General features: G+C 38.7%; 1 long non-coding RNA gene across 1 annotated transcript in view; it reads left to right on the forward strand.

Moving 5' to 3' along the window:
* Window positions 1–7,966, forward strand: part of LOC309870789 — a 283,974-nt gene extending 276,008 nt beyond the window's left edge. The window contains exon 4 of the long non-coding RNA XR_014314813.1: window positions 7,719–7,966. This is a non-coding gene — a long non-coding RNA (uncharacterized lncRNA). The remainder of the gene's footprint in view (window positions 1–7,718) is intronic.
* Window positions 7,967–15,590: the final 7,624 nt, after the last annotated feature.

Genomic DNA, 15,590 nt, shown 5'->3' on the forward strand with positions numbered 1-15,590 from the left:
CTGCATAAGAGTAGAGTACAGGAAGGGGATCATTCTTTATTTTCCCATAAAATGTGTTGGTAAGATGGGAAAAAATCAATTTCATAATAATCTTGTGAAAATATTTCCCCTGAGGGGCTACTGCTACAAATTGTAGGCTAAAATGGAATGTTTACAGGATGAAGCATGATGATTTTTATATCTGACACAGAGCAAAGTCATTTAACAGAAAAAAATGCATTTTTCAGTTGTACAAAAATTGTAAAATTTTCATTTTTACTCAAATTTGTAAACCAAAATATTCCATTACCTCCATTCCATCACAGCGTGGGTAACTACAGGAAAATTTGTTAACATGTCTTGGATAAGAATATCAGTTATATTGGAATTAAAACAAATATGTGTTGCAATACAATTTGCTCCAATGTTTAGCTTAACTTAGAAGCAGAAAATGTTAACACAGTAATTTCAAACTGTTGATACTGGTTTGTATTTTGGGGACCAGCACTGAAATTGATATAAACAAAAAGTACTTACATTGGATTTTTAATTCATTCTGTTTTGTGGTTCAAGCTGCTGGCTATTTAAATGAGGGAGTAAAAGGGAAGATAATAGGAATAATGACAGCCACATTTATGCATTTCTTAGTAAGTATAATTATAAATTACACAGAAATTAAATAAAGAAATATACACATTTTTAGAAAAGGAAACATACACAGATGCAATGTAGTGTAGACAAAACCTTGGATTGAGTTAGGAATCTGACACTTACAAACTGCATAACTTACCATGTTTTCATCTCTGAAACAGGATCTCTGGCTAAATTCCAAATTTGTGAAAATCAGTAGATAATTGGTGGAAAGCCTCTACTTCAAAGTCTTTTATAACATTACAGACAAGTGAAATATTATTAATAAAGGACAAGAATATTCATCTTTCTACTCACAATGTGACCTTAAGCAAATAATTTAACTATTATAAGCCCTGTTTTTCAATCTGGAATGTTGCTGTTTACCCCAGAAAGGTATTTTAAAGGCCAAATGAAATAATTCTGTGAAAGTGTAGAAGATACAGGTTCTGGAAACAAGATTAGGATTCAAGATTCGACACATTCTCTTAAGAGTTACCTTTATTTGGTTGGCATAGGGTAGTGACTTGCAAATATTGGCTAACCTCCTCTCCATGGCAATGCTGAAAAGCATTTATCAGCTTAGACTTTACAAAAATCACCAAAGGATGATTGGAGAAGATCCAGAACTCAATTGTAGACTGTGTCTTAAGAACCATGGAAGCCATCTATAAGGTAAAACACACATATATACCACACTAAAAGATGTTGTTCAGCTAATTCTAGCCCATGTGGTGACATTAACAGCCAATCTTTCCTACCAAGCAGAAATGAAACTTTTAGGAAAAAAAGCTTCAGCTGTATTTATGTCCTCACCTATATGCAGATTATTTTCTATTACTGAGTATTTCTTTAACATCTAGGTGTATTAATAATGGTCCATCTAGTTACTTTTTTGGTTATGACTATTCTCATCATTCTGGGTGATTTTTTGAACTGATTGATTGGCCAGTTGTCCGTAATTCTGTTTGTAATTTCCCTGAGTCTATTCTTTTCAGCATAGCCTCATTCCCTGTATTTTTAAAACTGTCTTTGTTCCCTTCCTGATACAATGCCTTCATAGAACCTACAAATGCAAGCAATGTAATATGCTTTACTTATGCTGCCATGCTTCAATGTGTTTGCATGGGTAGCCAGCTAAAGGGGCAGGGGTTTTGTTGGCTTCCATGCAATGTGGTTAGAAAATACAGTTTTGTGACTAGCAGAAAACTAAGTGCCAGTGACCAGAAATAGCGAATGGCCAGAAATTCATGTGCTGTGTCATATTTCATGAAAGTTATGAAGAAGAATAACTCTGAAGAGCAGGGGTGACTGGCCATAGGTGTGTAGGAGGAACATGGTGGTTTCTGAGTAGCACACTCATGTACCACGGGTTCATAGCATTGATTTAAGCATGGAGGGCTGTAAATGATGAGCAGTAACAAGGACATAGTCTCAAATGCTCCCATCTTCTTTCTCCCCCATGGCATAGAGCTCCCATGACCCTAAGCACAGTGATTAATATCCAACAAGATTGGTTAGGAGGATCGTGAGGAAGATACCCTCTGATGCACTGAACCCACTGCACTCGCCTTCAGGAAAGCCTCCTTTGCTGTTCGCATTTGATATTTAAGAAACTACCTATCGGTCTCAGAGAAACCATTTATTTTGAAATGATTTCATAAATACCAAGGGTGAGACCTCCTTTAAGCAGAGGGAAAACTTCCCTAACCCCAAGGGAACATTCCTCCCAGGATTGTGATTTCTGCTGAAGAAAGGGAGGTGTCTGAGATAAGCAGAGCAGACTGCGCGGGAAGAAAACAAACATGTTTATTGTTCCCCTGGTGAATATATTTCCTAATATAGTCCTGGATCTTGAGAACTTTGGCTGCCCCTGCCCTGGCAAAAAACTCAGAGCTCTGTCCTTCAGAACCCCAATGCCTATACCCAGGGGAGAATCCCCTAGCTGCCTCCAATCCTCCTGGAGAGGATGGATGGTTCCAGATGGACTGGCATAGGGACAACACTTTTTGGGTTCTAGATGATTTGGGAACTGTGCCCTCTCACATCACTCCAGAGGTCGTATTGAATGGATGACCACCTCACTTCTAACTCCTTACCGCAGGCCACTAGAGATGAAAAGCTCACTGCGTTGAGCTGCTTTTCTCAAAACTACTCTTCACTCAAACTTTCCACTTAAATTAACTGTGGGCAGTGGGATTAGTTAACCATTATGGACCACTTCCCAAATGTGAGGCAATAAAGGCCCTGGGAACCAAAGTAAATACAAACAACCAGTGGTATAACAAAAGCAGGGCGGGGATAGCAATAGAAGTGGACATAGTCTGTAGAGATGCATCTAAATGCATAAATAGAAATGCAATAATAGAACAGATTAAATAGGTCCACTTTTGATTATCACCATGTACCAGCAATTCTAAATAATATCAGTGATAAAATACTCCTCTCTGAAAAAAAGTATTTTGTTGCTATAAATTCTAAACAATTGCTGCAAGTACTACATGATTTTAATTATCTATCTGCATAGTGCATATATAATAATATATTCATAATGATTTATCATTTAATAATATGTATAATTTGTATATTATACATATTTATATATTTATACTGATTTATATAAATATTTATTTATAAAATTTAATACACATATTAATATATTTGTATACTAATTTAAAATATTATGTTATATAGATAAATATAACACCTATAACATTTTACAGTAAATATATAATAAAGATATATAATATAAAAACTCACATGTGTATATATATATATATATAAGGCTCAAATGTGTTCCTTTTTAAACCTTTTCTCTAGTAAGCTTTCTACATAATGTTAATTCAGAGAACTGCTTTTGTTAAGTTGGTCCTAACACACATGCTCACTTATATGCATTTGTTTCAAAAATGCATATTTAATGGTTCAGAATTGCTTTGTTTGCATTGAAGTTTGCTTTCTGGTTAGAGGACAATTATTTAAATAAAATATTTTTATATCAGGCTATAACTAAACGAAGTTCAAATGGCTAGGTAAATTTAATAGCTATTAAATGAATAGTATTTTTTTCTTTTTTGAACTATACTATTAATTTTATTTTTATGAATGATTACATACTTCTTTATAATACATTTTGTCACCATCTTCTATCTTATTATTTATTTACTGACAGTAAATGAAACTAATTTTGCCATGTTGAGGAAATGAGTGTGAAAACCGATCTTCTGTCTGTGTCAAATACACTAGGTATACCACTGACCACAATATTATTGACAAAGACAAGTATTTACTAAGCTGCTATTATATGTCAGGCACTGTTCTAGGGCTACATATAAAGCAGTTAAAAACAGACACAATGTTTGACTTTGCAGAGCTTCTATTCTAGTAGGGAAAAATAAACAATAAATAAAATAACAAAGTAAATTATATGCATGGAAATGATAAGTGCTTTGGAAAACAAGTAAGGCAGAGAAAGGGGGTCATTCAATATCTGCTTTGGGAGGAGCTATAATTTTCAACAGAGTAGTCAGAGTAGACCTCAATGAAAAGTTGTCATTTGAGAAAAGACTTGAAAGAGGTGACAGAGTGACACACATTCTTCAAGGGTTCCAAGAGTCAGTGTCCTAGCTGTGATCTCTTTTACCAACCTCACTACTGTTTGCTATAGAGATAAATTAATTGAGGTCCATGGATATGGCTTAGTTGAACAAAATATAGTCCTATTTAATATCATTTTACTTATTTTTAACTGGAGAATAAGAATGTTTATATTTGAAAAGGTTTCAATAATCTGGATCTGTACTTGGCAAATAACAGTACTTTACTGGAAAAATATTCAATGAATACTTTCTATATAAACACATTTGGTAAGTATTGTTTGCATCTAATGGGAACAAAATTCAGTCCCTGTTTTCAAATAGTCCAACAAAGGAATAAACTCTAAGGGGCTGGAGAAGAAGTGCCATTCACTGTGCCAATGCATTCAGGAACTGTGGGGAGTTGGGGGAAGGCAAGTTTAAACCTCCCGGCATGACATCAAAGAAGGCTTTATGAAGGCAATGATATTTACATTGACTTTGAAATATACCTAGGATTGGAATAAACAGAGATAGGTGCTCTGGAGCCCATTTGAACTAAGGCACAGAGGGCAGAACCAGTAAGACATTGGGATCATTGGCTGCAGGTTTCCATCAGAGATGGAGACCCACAGGTTGTCAAGAAGATTTAAGAGAAAACAAGGACTCATGCTAGATTGCTGGGGTTAGGACTTCAAAAGGTGGATTAAATCTGAAGAGTGGGGGTTTAGTTTATTACATGGTTTATTACATGTAGACATACTTTTGCCTAATGATGAAAGTCAAGGGGTGTCCCTGCTGAGGTTGGCTGAAATAGGCTGCATTTAAGGGCCAGAAGATTTAAGGAGGCTGAGAACCAACGGGTGTGGGGGTGCGTGTGTGAATCATCAGTGCGGGGTTTAATTCAGTGAAGAGGAACACAGGGGTTAGACAGGAGGCGACAACTGTGTCTGACACTGATGTCTGTGAGAAAAGTGCAAACACGTACCAATCTTAGTGTGAGAGTGGTGAGGGTCGAAAAATATTTAATGGATTGCTCCTTGTGGAGTAGACTAGAGCCTTACTTCCTTTTGCATTATGGTAGGCTATATTTCTATGGTGTTGACTGCGTTTGGGAGGGAGTTGAGGGCGTGGTGAGAAATGGGGCAACATACACTGTTCATGGTGTCTGATTTAGTAAATGTAAAATTAAGTTGGGTGGTACCTGTGGTTAAATGCCTATTGACTAAGTACAAAAACTAACAAAACGTTGTATGTTGTCTCCATTATGTATGTGCGATTTAAAGACAAAGGATGTACATTATAAACCAAAATAGAAACCTAGACATTTGCAATAAATAAGACTCTCTAGGGAAACCCCAGAGGACCTCCAAACAGGGCAATGTTTACAGAAGAGGACATAGAGGCCCTGCCCTCCATCTTCTGGAAGGAAGATGCGTAAGGAGGAACTATTTCTGAACCCTTGAGTACATTCCCTTGACAGCACATGCTAAAAGCTTTCCCCAAACACATTGTTCTTCCAGGACCATTTAAATATTGCAATTCTCTTGTCCAGATGAATAATATCATTTAGAGAAGAAAGGAGAGGCAGCTTTTGAGCTAAGAACAGATGTACCAACAGCCAGACTTTAAGCCAACCCTTTGTAAATTGGTAGGGAAGAACCACTTATTTAGAAGCAAATACTTTGGTGAAGGCTTCCATTCACTCAGTATTTAGATGCTTTGTTAATACTTCTCTTGTCTCACAAAACAGCTTTTAAAAGAAACCGCATCCAGGTTAGAAGAAGGTGTTGTGTTATTGGGGGAGAGGGGGAAGAACCATACAGCAAAGACATGGAAAACTGAAATACCAGTTGGCATGATCAGAGACCTTAGAGCGTGTGGTTGAAGGAGAATGGTCCTTGGCATCAGCACACCCCCAGCCCCCTCCCACACACCCACACAGATCTGTTTTCCTCCTTCTTCTTCCCTCTTTAAAACATGTCCTGTAAGTGGACTGTCCTCACTAGAAGCAGAGATGGCTTTTAGAATCTAATAGGGTGGCTCAAAACCCTTTCAATATTTTTTTTTCTCTTTGATGTGGGGATTAACACTCCAAATATTAGAGGTGTAACATTTTCGCTAATGCTGGTTCAGAATTCAGAACAAACAATAGCCCCAAGTTCCCTAGGGGAGTCCTAAAGATCCATTTTTGGAAGAGAATGTCTGTGTTTATATTTCCAGTTTGTAAAGCATGTACCAATCACTTGGCCTCAGAACATGTTTACAAAGGAGAAAAACACCCACAAAACAAATAAACTGCTGCTTGCACAGTTTGAGCTGACAGTCCTTGACTCTCCCCCTTGGGGCACAATTTTTCCCTGCCTGATAGAGGGATTCAGTGTTCCAGTCAAGGAGTTTCTGTGGAACATCCATTCTTACATAACCAAAGTTTAGTTCAGATTACCTCCTTTCTGATAAGCTGACACCAGGTTGTAATTAGACAAAAAAGGTTCTGACTGAGCAGAGCCCCTCACTAATTAACAAACCACAGGTACTTCACCCTGGGTTGGGGGGGGGGCACCCTATAGCCTGGGCAGTGGGTACTATTTCCAGAGTCTGTCCTGCCAGGAGAGGTAGAAATCCTGGTATCATGATCTCAGCTCTTGATCTGGGCCACTGCTGAGATTAACAGATTTCTATTAGCAATTTGTACTTCGATGCAGTTTCTCCAGAAGAGCATGGCCTTTGGAAACCAATTTACCTGTTTTGTCAATAAACTCGAGTCCTACTCAAGTCCCAAGGAAAGGATCATTGGAGGGGGTGCGTGAGCCAGTCCGCTCAGTGACTAGCTTGTTCATGAAAAAACAACAACAAACTGAAGTCGTGTGTATTGACATGAAATCTGGTGAGAGAGATGGGGAGCTGGAGATATAGAATGTGTGAATGTGAGGAAGCCAGGCTTGAAAAAGTGTGAGGAGGAGTCACAGAAGGGTTGGAGTCATACTGGGGGGACCAGTGAGGAAGCCAGTGCCCTGAATCACTCCTGTGTCTCTAATGCAGCTCTCACCTTTTCATTAACTCAAACTTAGGTTTGGGAGCTCCTAAAATGGAGCAATCAGCAAGTCCCCAAATAAATGGCAAGGAGTTCTGCTTTGTGGAAACCTGTCACGTCCATACATCAGTGGGAAAGCATTGTGTAGCTTCATGTGAACTCACAGTTCTGCAACATTTGAGATCAAATCTCTTTTCTAGTCATTGCTGCCAGGCATGTCATTCATTTTGACCATTCAAAATCAAGCATGATGACTCATATACAGTGGGAACTCAAGAAATACTTGTCAAATGAATTCATCAATTACAATCATTTCTGGTGCTAGAGGAGGAGAGGGGCCATGTGTAAATGGTGGAGGTAGTCACATGGCTCAGTGTGTTTTCTTATGATTTTCTCTACATGTAAGCAGATATATGCATATATCCTGAATGTTGGTTGGACCTGTTACACTCAGGGTCTGTGAATTTACCATTTATTGTCAACTTGGACTTGTATTACAGGTGATCCTGCTCACTGTACAAGTTACCCAGGAAGATATTCTGGAAGGCTCTTTCTTACCATTTCCATGGATTCTATTGGAATGTCATCATTCCAATTCAGATACAAATCCTGGTCTTCTCCAGAACTCTTCTCCCATTAGAATGGAGGCCCCATGAAGACAAGAGTACTATCTGTCTTTTCCATTACTCTGCCCTATACTTATCCTATTGCTTCACTTAACGGGTGTTTATTTTTTTATAATTTGACAGAAGCCAGTATATAAATATTTAGTATTATTTGTTGAAACTAATGAAGGAATAAATGAATCAACACCTTTGTCAAACACATCTCAATTGAACCTTTGAAACTGCTTCCCTACGCCCTAAGAAATTGACATCCTAAATCCCGTGTTCATTTCTTTGCTATATTTTTATTCCATCTCCATCTGTTCTTTAAACGTATCTATTTAGGCTAATAATTTTTAACTTTATAGAAATACATCATTCCATTCTATATGGAATTCTCTATGGAATATTTAGTAACTTCCTTTGCTTTTGTTTAATTTTGCATTATTAAGGGGGATGCCTACTGTTGTATATTGTTGTAGTTCGCCTTTTTGAACTACTGTGTGAAAGTGCTTTGTCCATATTTTGTCAGTTCTTCTGTTGATAGGTGTCCAGGCTTTCACAATTAAAAATAAGGCGGCTGTTGGGAGTCTGTCTGGCTCAGTCAGAAGAGCACTGGACTCTTGTTCTTGGGGTTATGAGTTTGTTATTTATTTATTTGTTATTTATTTATTTACTTAAATAAGTAAACCTTAAAAAAAAAAAAGGCTGATGTGGACATTTATGCACATACCTCCTTTTGTATGTGTGCAAGAGTGTTGTTGGTGGATATCTAAGGTGCATTTGTTGTGCCATAGAATATATGAAGGTATGATTTAGAAGCTAATGCAAAGCTGCTTTCCAGAGGAGCTGTACCAATTTATAATTCTATCAGCAATGATGAAGAAATTCTATTGATTCATCCTTTCAAACACTTGAAAACAGCAGATTTTTTTAATGTATCAATTCTAAAATGTATCTGGTTGTGAAATGATACCTGCAGCAGCCTTGATTAACATTCCTCTAATCACTAATGATACTGATCACCTCCTTATATGTTTATTAGTAGTTAAGAAATCCATTTCCATGTCAACATTTCCTCTTAGAGTTTCTATGGTTTGCCAGGTTGTGGTTCATTTTTGGTGATTCTTTTTTAGAAGTTGTCCCAACCTAATTAGTCACTTACGAGCCAGAGATTGTGAACAGCTCTTTTTAGTTCCTATATCATATGTAACAGCCCTTTCAAGCCCTGTCTCTTCTAGATTTCTAAGACTGATGTACAAAATTTGGTGCCTTACATGTCTCATCTGTAAAATGGGCACAATAGCAAAGCAGTCATGGTCTATATCAAGGGCACTTCTATAAGCACTTTGTCTGTTTTGTAGCTTGCTCTTCCCTCAATGCCACGCGATTAGATTACGTCACTCTCCTCCCTGTGTCTGCCTCTAACTTGGTCTGCATCAAATTCCTGCTGTCCTATTATTTCCAGTTTGGAGTATTAGAAAATAATTCTCATATTATGATAGTGATATTAGTAATAATACCTAAAAATTACTGGGCAATTAACATGTGCCAAGGACTATGCTGAGCAGGTTACAGATGTTACCTTGTTTAATCTCATAACCACTTTACATAGTAGGGACTCTTAGTATTCTTATTTATGTCTGTTCTCTAAAACAGTGATCAGCAAACTGTATCCATAAATGGCCAAATAGTAACTGTTATAGGCCTTAATGGTTACTGGTCTCTACCATCACTCAAGTCTGCCACTGTAATGTGAAAGCAGACACAAACAGTATGAAAACAAATGTACCACCAAAGCTCTTCACAGAAAAAGGTCATGGCCCAGATTTGGCCCGGAAACTCTAGCTTGTTACCTAACCTCAAACATTGTGCACGCAAGAGTAAGAACAACCACTCAAAACCACCATCATTCCTCTAGGCTTATCCTGCGAGTCAAAATGATTTTATAGAACCTTGGACTGCCACAAACACTCTCCATTTAATTTAGTAAATACTTATTGAGTGCTCAGGGTATGCATGAAGCCAGGTGCCAAGGATGCAGAAATAAGTTTTATACTCTGCCCTCTAAGTTCAAATATTGGTAAATGAGAAGATCAGGGAGGCAAACATAGAATTCAGCAAACGCCAAACAGAAGATTATAACCAGCGCCATGAGACACAGAGTGGTGACTCCATTGGCTCACCAATGTCACAGGTCATGTCCTAGACACTGTGCTAAATCCCAGGGATGAACCCACAGTACAGAAGACAGACTCCGCTTCCACGCTTATGTACTGCCAATCTAGAGGTAAACTCTGCCTAAACAAATAATTTAATAAATATTTACAAGTGTGCAAAATGCTGAGAAGTACTAGGGAACATATGAACATGTGCAATCTGAGAACAGGGCATTTGTCTTCTATGACTGCATTATGAGGTGGTGGGACATGGCCTGAAAGGTGAATTAGGGCCAGACCAAAAGAGTTTGAACACCCAGTTAACGAATATGGACTTTATTCTGGAGGCACCTGGAAGGCATCAAAGATTATTGAACAGGTGAATGACATGACTAGTCCTTTTGAAAGAACACTCTGGCAACCATATGTAGAGTAAATTGAAAGTTGAGAGAGCCAAGGCCAACAGCCTCAGCCTCATCACAGCCTTAGTGGGAAACCATTATTGATGAATGCATAAAGATGGCAGGAAGGAAGACACTGGCAGCTCTAAGTCTGTCGCATAAACCCAAATTGAGAAGTGAATAGTCTCTTACAGGTTTTAAGAATTTTTAATTAATAGCATATTAATTTTCTGTATAATTTTTGATATGGTGGTGCATTGTCAGTTATCTGTAAATAATACCATTTGCTAAAATACACTGGGATAAACCTTTAATCTTTCAAATATTAAAAAAATACCTGCTATTTATTTGCCAGTTAATTTTCTGAGAATCTGCTTTCTGCCAGTATCATTCAAAGGCCAAACGATCGTAAGTCAGTGTGATAATGGATTGCAAGGAAGTGGCACCCACATGTGTGAGATTTCTCCTACGGTATGCCAGTTTGTTGCTCTGGACCAAGTGCTTTATGAAAAAAAGATGTCAATCGTGTGCTGCCCCTTCTCTTTCAGAATGTATAATCCAAGAGACTTCTCATGGCCGTGTTCTCGTTCACTGGCTTCACCATAGATGGGATCACCCAAACTCAACCCTCCGAGTGACATTGGACTCTCCTCTTCCTACCCCTAGTTGTGGAGTCCAGCTGAGGATCTGTTCAACTGTATCTCAGCTTTTGTCTTTCCCTCCCACTATCACATCCACAATCCCAAAGGATGAGTAAGATGTGCATGTCGGAAAAAAGAGACGGTGAGAGATATGATAGCCTTGACAAGGGCAGTGGCTTCTGGATGAAAGGTCTTGGCCCAAGCAACACCAAAGCTGTCATCTGCCTGATGGCACCAAAGCTTCATTGCTGATCTATAGCAAAGCAGGAATCCCCTCCGGTAGTCAAGATATTTCACAGGCAGGAAAGCAGACACAAGGACAGCAGAAAGTCTCGCAGGGCCACATCCAGGAAAGAGACGGTGCCTGTGAGTGAGGAGAGGGTTACAGGTCCCCCGGGGCTCTCCCCAAGCACACGTACAACAACTGGGTATCCACAGAAACACCTTCCAAACTGAAGGGCAGCTGATCACTTCTGCAGCCGACGCTGGTTTTAATATCTGTGTCCTAATTTATTTGACATCTGCAGAACATCCAAAGAAAATATTCAAGTATGGGATGGGCAATCCGGCTGCTTTCTGAGTTCATCAAATATCTCACACTCCTTTTTCAAATGTTTTCAGTTTTGCAAAACTCAAAATGCATTTTGCCAAACATGTTCTCTGTTAATGTTTATTTAGAAGGGAATTTAATCCGTATGCTGCTGATGCATTTACACTTAACTCATCAAAATGTTTTACTAGAGTCATTTGATGTCCAAGAAACCTTTTGAGTCTTTTTTATAAGCCTCTTCAAGCCCATTTCGCTTCGAAACAGGAAGTCGCCTGTTACTAACCATAAACGAATGCAATCCCGGGAGGATTTGGTTTCATTTCAGACGCGGAGAGACCACAAGTTCTCAGCCTACCCTGAACTCTACAGAAAAGATTTTTCTCCTGAACTTTTCCTGAGAATGTGCCGTGCACAGATGAGGTGCTGTTATTATTTTCCAAAACAAAATCCTTTACGAAAAGGCATCTTTCATACAGCTCCTGGGAAAGGCAGTTAGCCAAGCAGAGCGCTAAATCATTGGCTTTGCAGGCTGCACCTGGTGAATGTAACTGTCTCTTGTGATCTCCTTACCATTCAGAGCTCATTTGCTAGTATTAATAGAACAAATAAAATGGAATGGGAGATAAAGATACGGGGACCGTGATTTCTTACTTCAGGAAGACCTTCCTGGGTTACAGACCAATACAATGTTCCCAACCACGAGCCAGGGAACCAAAGCTGATATAAACACAGCATCCAAGCCACAGAACATGACTTGTTTAAGGCTTAATTCTGTGAAGTAAGGCAGGAAACAAGATTTATCCTTCTGGGAAACTTTTGGCATTTGCCCTGAGCCGGTCCTGATTACTCTCTGCCGTCCTCACCATCCATTACAGCTATCTGAAGGAAATCAATTTTTTTGCCCAAACTAAGGCAAAAGAGAAATGTCTCCATCAGAGTCCCATAGAAATCCTTCTGTTTGACGTGGCATTAAACAACCCGGAGCAAGCAGCCCTGTTGCTGAGAGGGATTGCTGTTGCTATCTTAGGCCATTTGGCTGTGAAGGGGGGTGAAATTAGTTGGGCAAAAGCCATTTTACAAACATAATAAAAATAAATTACTATGCTTAATAATTGAATCTTAAACTTGTCACTACGGCAAACTCTAAATTATTCCACGAGCCTTCACTGGGGCTTGGCAAAAGTAGTGGGTGCTGGAGGTCAGTTTCCAAGTATGAAATCTAGCTTCGGTTATAACTGCACAGGCTACAGAGTAAATGTTCAAAGGATGAATGGGCCATTGAGAAGTAAATCAGACTCCTCGAGGCTCTTAAATGAGCCCTGGAAGGTTTCAAGCCATCAGTTTGGTGGGCTACCAATAGAATCCGTTGTTGATACAAGAGAATTTGAGGTTGTTAATACCAGGGTTTGGGTTTTTTGTTTGTTTTTTACGTGTGTGTGTGTGTGTGTGTGTGTTTATGTATGTTTAAGAGAGTTTGGGTTGTTTTTTTGTTTTGTTTTTTGTTTTTTTTTTTTTAACATGTCTTTAGTCCATGTTACATTAATTGTTTTATGTGTGCTCTGATTGGGCAGTGAAACCTGTGTGACTTGGTCCTTGGCACATGTTCTGACTCCTGGGCACAAGGCTGAAGTGTTTACACTGCTGGGGAATGTTCAAACTCTGACCCAACTGGGAGACATTTCAGTTAACATCTGGCTTTGCTTACTTGTCCTTAATATTAAATTATTAGCAAGCTATTAATATCAGACCATTTCATTAGTTCAATTTTTTTCTCTCTCTAAAATCATATTTAGGGCGCCTGGGTGGCTCAGTGGGTTAAGCCTCTGCCTTCGGCTCAGGTCATGATCTCAGGGTCTCTGCTCAGCAGGGAGTCTGCTTCCTCCTCTTCTCTTTCTCTGCCTGCCTCTCTGCCTATTTGTGATCTCTCTCTGTCAAATAAATAAATAAAATCTTAAAAAAATAATAAAATAAAATCATATTTAAAGGCTACTATCCTTAGAATAAGATTTTACTCTCTTTGTATCGCTGCCTCTGAATTTGGTGTACATAAAAATCCTTGGATGACTCAAGCAGAAGAATTACCAAAACAATAAAGACACCAAGACACAAAACTAACTTTTTATTTTTTTAGTGAGATTGAAAAACACGGATTAGTTCATTATTCAAAGTGAAGAGGTAAAATATTTTATACCCAAATATTACCATTACTGCCAGTAATTCACAAGGTCCTGAGAAGTCGCCTGATCAAGGAGCATATGTACCTGAATATGCTGGCCAGAAATAAAAATTTTGCATTTTTATTCATTTCGGTTTCATGAATTGTTTTTCAGACCAGGTCTAAACAGTCATGGTTACCTACTTAATTTATGTAAGATCACTTGTGCTTCAGATGTGCTTCAATAAATCTTATTTATTGATTGAATGCCAATCCATTCTTGCCAGAATAAGTCATGGAAGCATCATGCCTTGTAAGAGAAATGGCCTCAACTAGTAGACTATATTCCAATCTTACCCAGTTCGTTACCACACACATACTTATATCTCAATGGAACAGTTTTGGAAAGCATTAAGTGCCTTGCATCAAGGCCTATGTGGTATATATTTCACTATTTGAGTATGAATTATTAGAAAATGACACCCTTATTTTTGAAGTGTCTTTTTTTTTTTTCCTAGAAGAATGCACAGTCTGCCATGGGTGCCACTAGCAATTCATACTTGAATGTTCCTTTTTGTCCCCATATCCCCTCTTCCTACTGAGTCCTCAGTTTTTGCTAATGATACAGAGATACTCTGAACTTCCAAGGTACCCACTTTGAAGATGAACAAGGTAAGCAATGCCCTTTGCACAGTACTTTGAATCCAAACATACATGCTCTGGTCCCATTTGGTATTTCCCTTCCCCTAGTGGCTGGGATAATTTGGGAAGAATTTCTGTTGACTCTCTTACTGCCATTATGAGGTAAGCAACGTATGGGCAGGACATACATGTGTATAGAGAGATACATGTGTCTAGAATTCTGTACTTGAACAATAATAAGTGTAAACACACTCAAAAATGCAAACCAAGATCATCAACAAAAATTAAAATAATAACTGAGTTTCATGTAGGGCTTTGTGTTTTCACATATTCAATTATAGTCCGTCCTCATAAAAACCTTGTGATTTTTTTCTCATTTTCCTTCTCTCTTCCTTCTCTTCCTTTTTTTCCCCTTTTTTCCTCTTTTTTACTATTTTTCAGTTTAGCCAAATATTTAGAGGTGAAGATTACCTAGGTTGTGAAGAGTGAAGCCTTGATGCCAGGTAGATGCTTCTTAGAGTCATCATACCGGAAGGTTTTGCCACCATTGTGGAAAAGCCAGTGTGCTAGGATTAGCCCCTTTGTATGCATACACACGTGTAGGTCCTGTTTGTGAATGGCTGTGAGGGAAAACAAGGTCAGTATCTACTTTGACTGCATAGAGACAGATCCTGTAGAGACATTTCATAATACCATCCAATTATGGCAGCTTCTCAGATGAGGCAAGCAAAGTTTAAGAAGGCGCTCATTCTCAGGATGGGGGAAGAACAAGGTCCACAACTGAGGCTAAAAACCTGCTTAAATTTTCCCTCTAGACATCTTACTTGCCTCCACCTAGCCCTGACTCTACAAGCAGCAATTAGCATGTGCTCCTTACCTGGCCTTAGTTCCACAGAAACTCAAGCCCATCAGTGAATGACTTCTGGAACATCTACCTTGTGCTATAAATTGTGGGGAAAAGTGACTATATTTCCAATTGTATTGCATAATCCTGTATTGGAAGAAAATGTTATCCAACTAGAAAGATAAGAAATATACAGGGAGGGCAATCAAACCTGGTCTATAAAATATTATGGTCCCATGAGGTCCCAGATGGCGGCTTCAGTATGGTGGGAAATGGGGGACATTACTGAAGCTGCCCTAAAGGATCAGCTCTTGCACTATAACTCATATATGAGTGGGTGAGGCAGGGCCCTGCTGGGGAGACCATAGGACTCCA

Source organism: Mustela nivalis (assembly GCF_964662115.1).
Source record: "Mustela nivalis genome assembly, chromosome: 8".
Lineage (NCBI taxonomy): Eukaryota > Metazoa > Chordata > Mammalia > Carnivora > Mustelidae > Mustela > Mustela nivalis.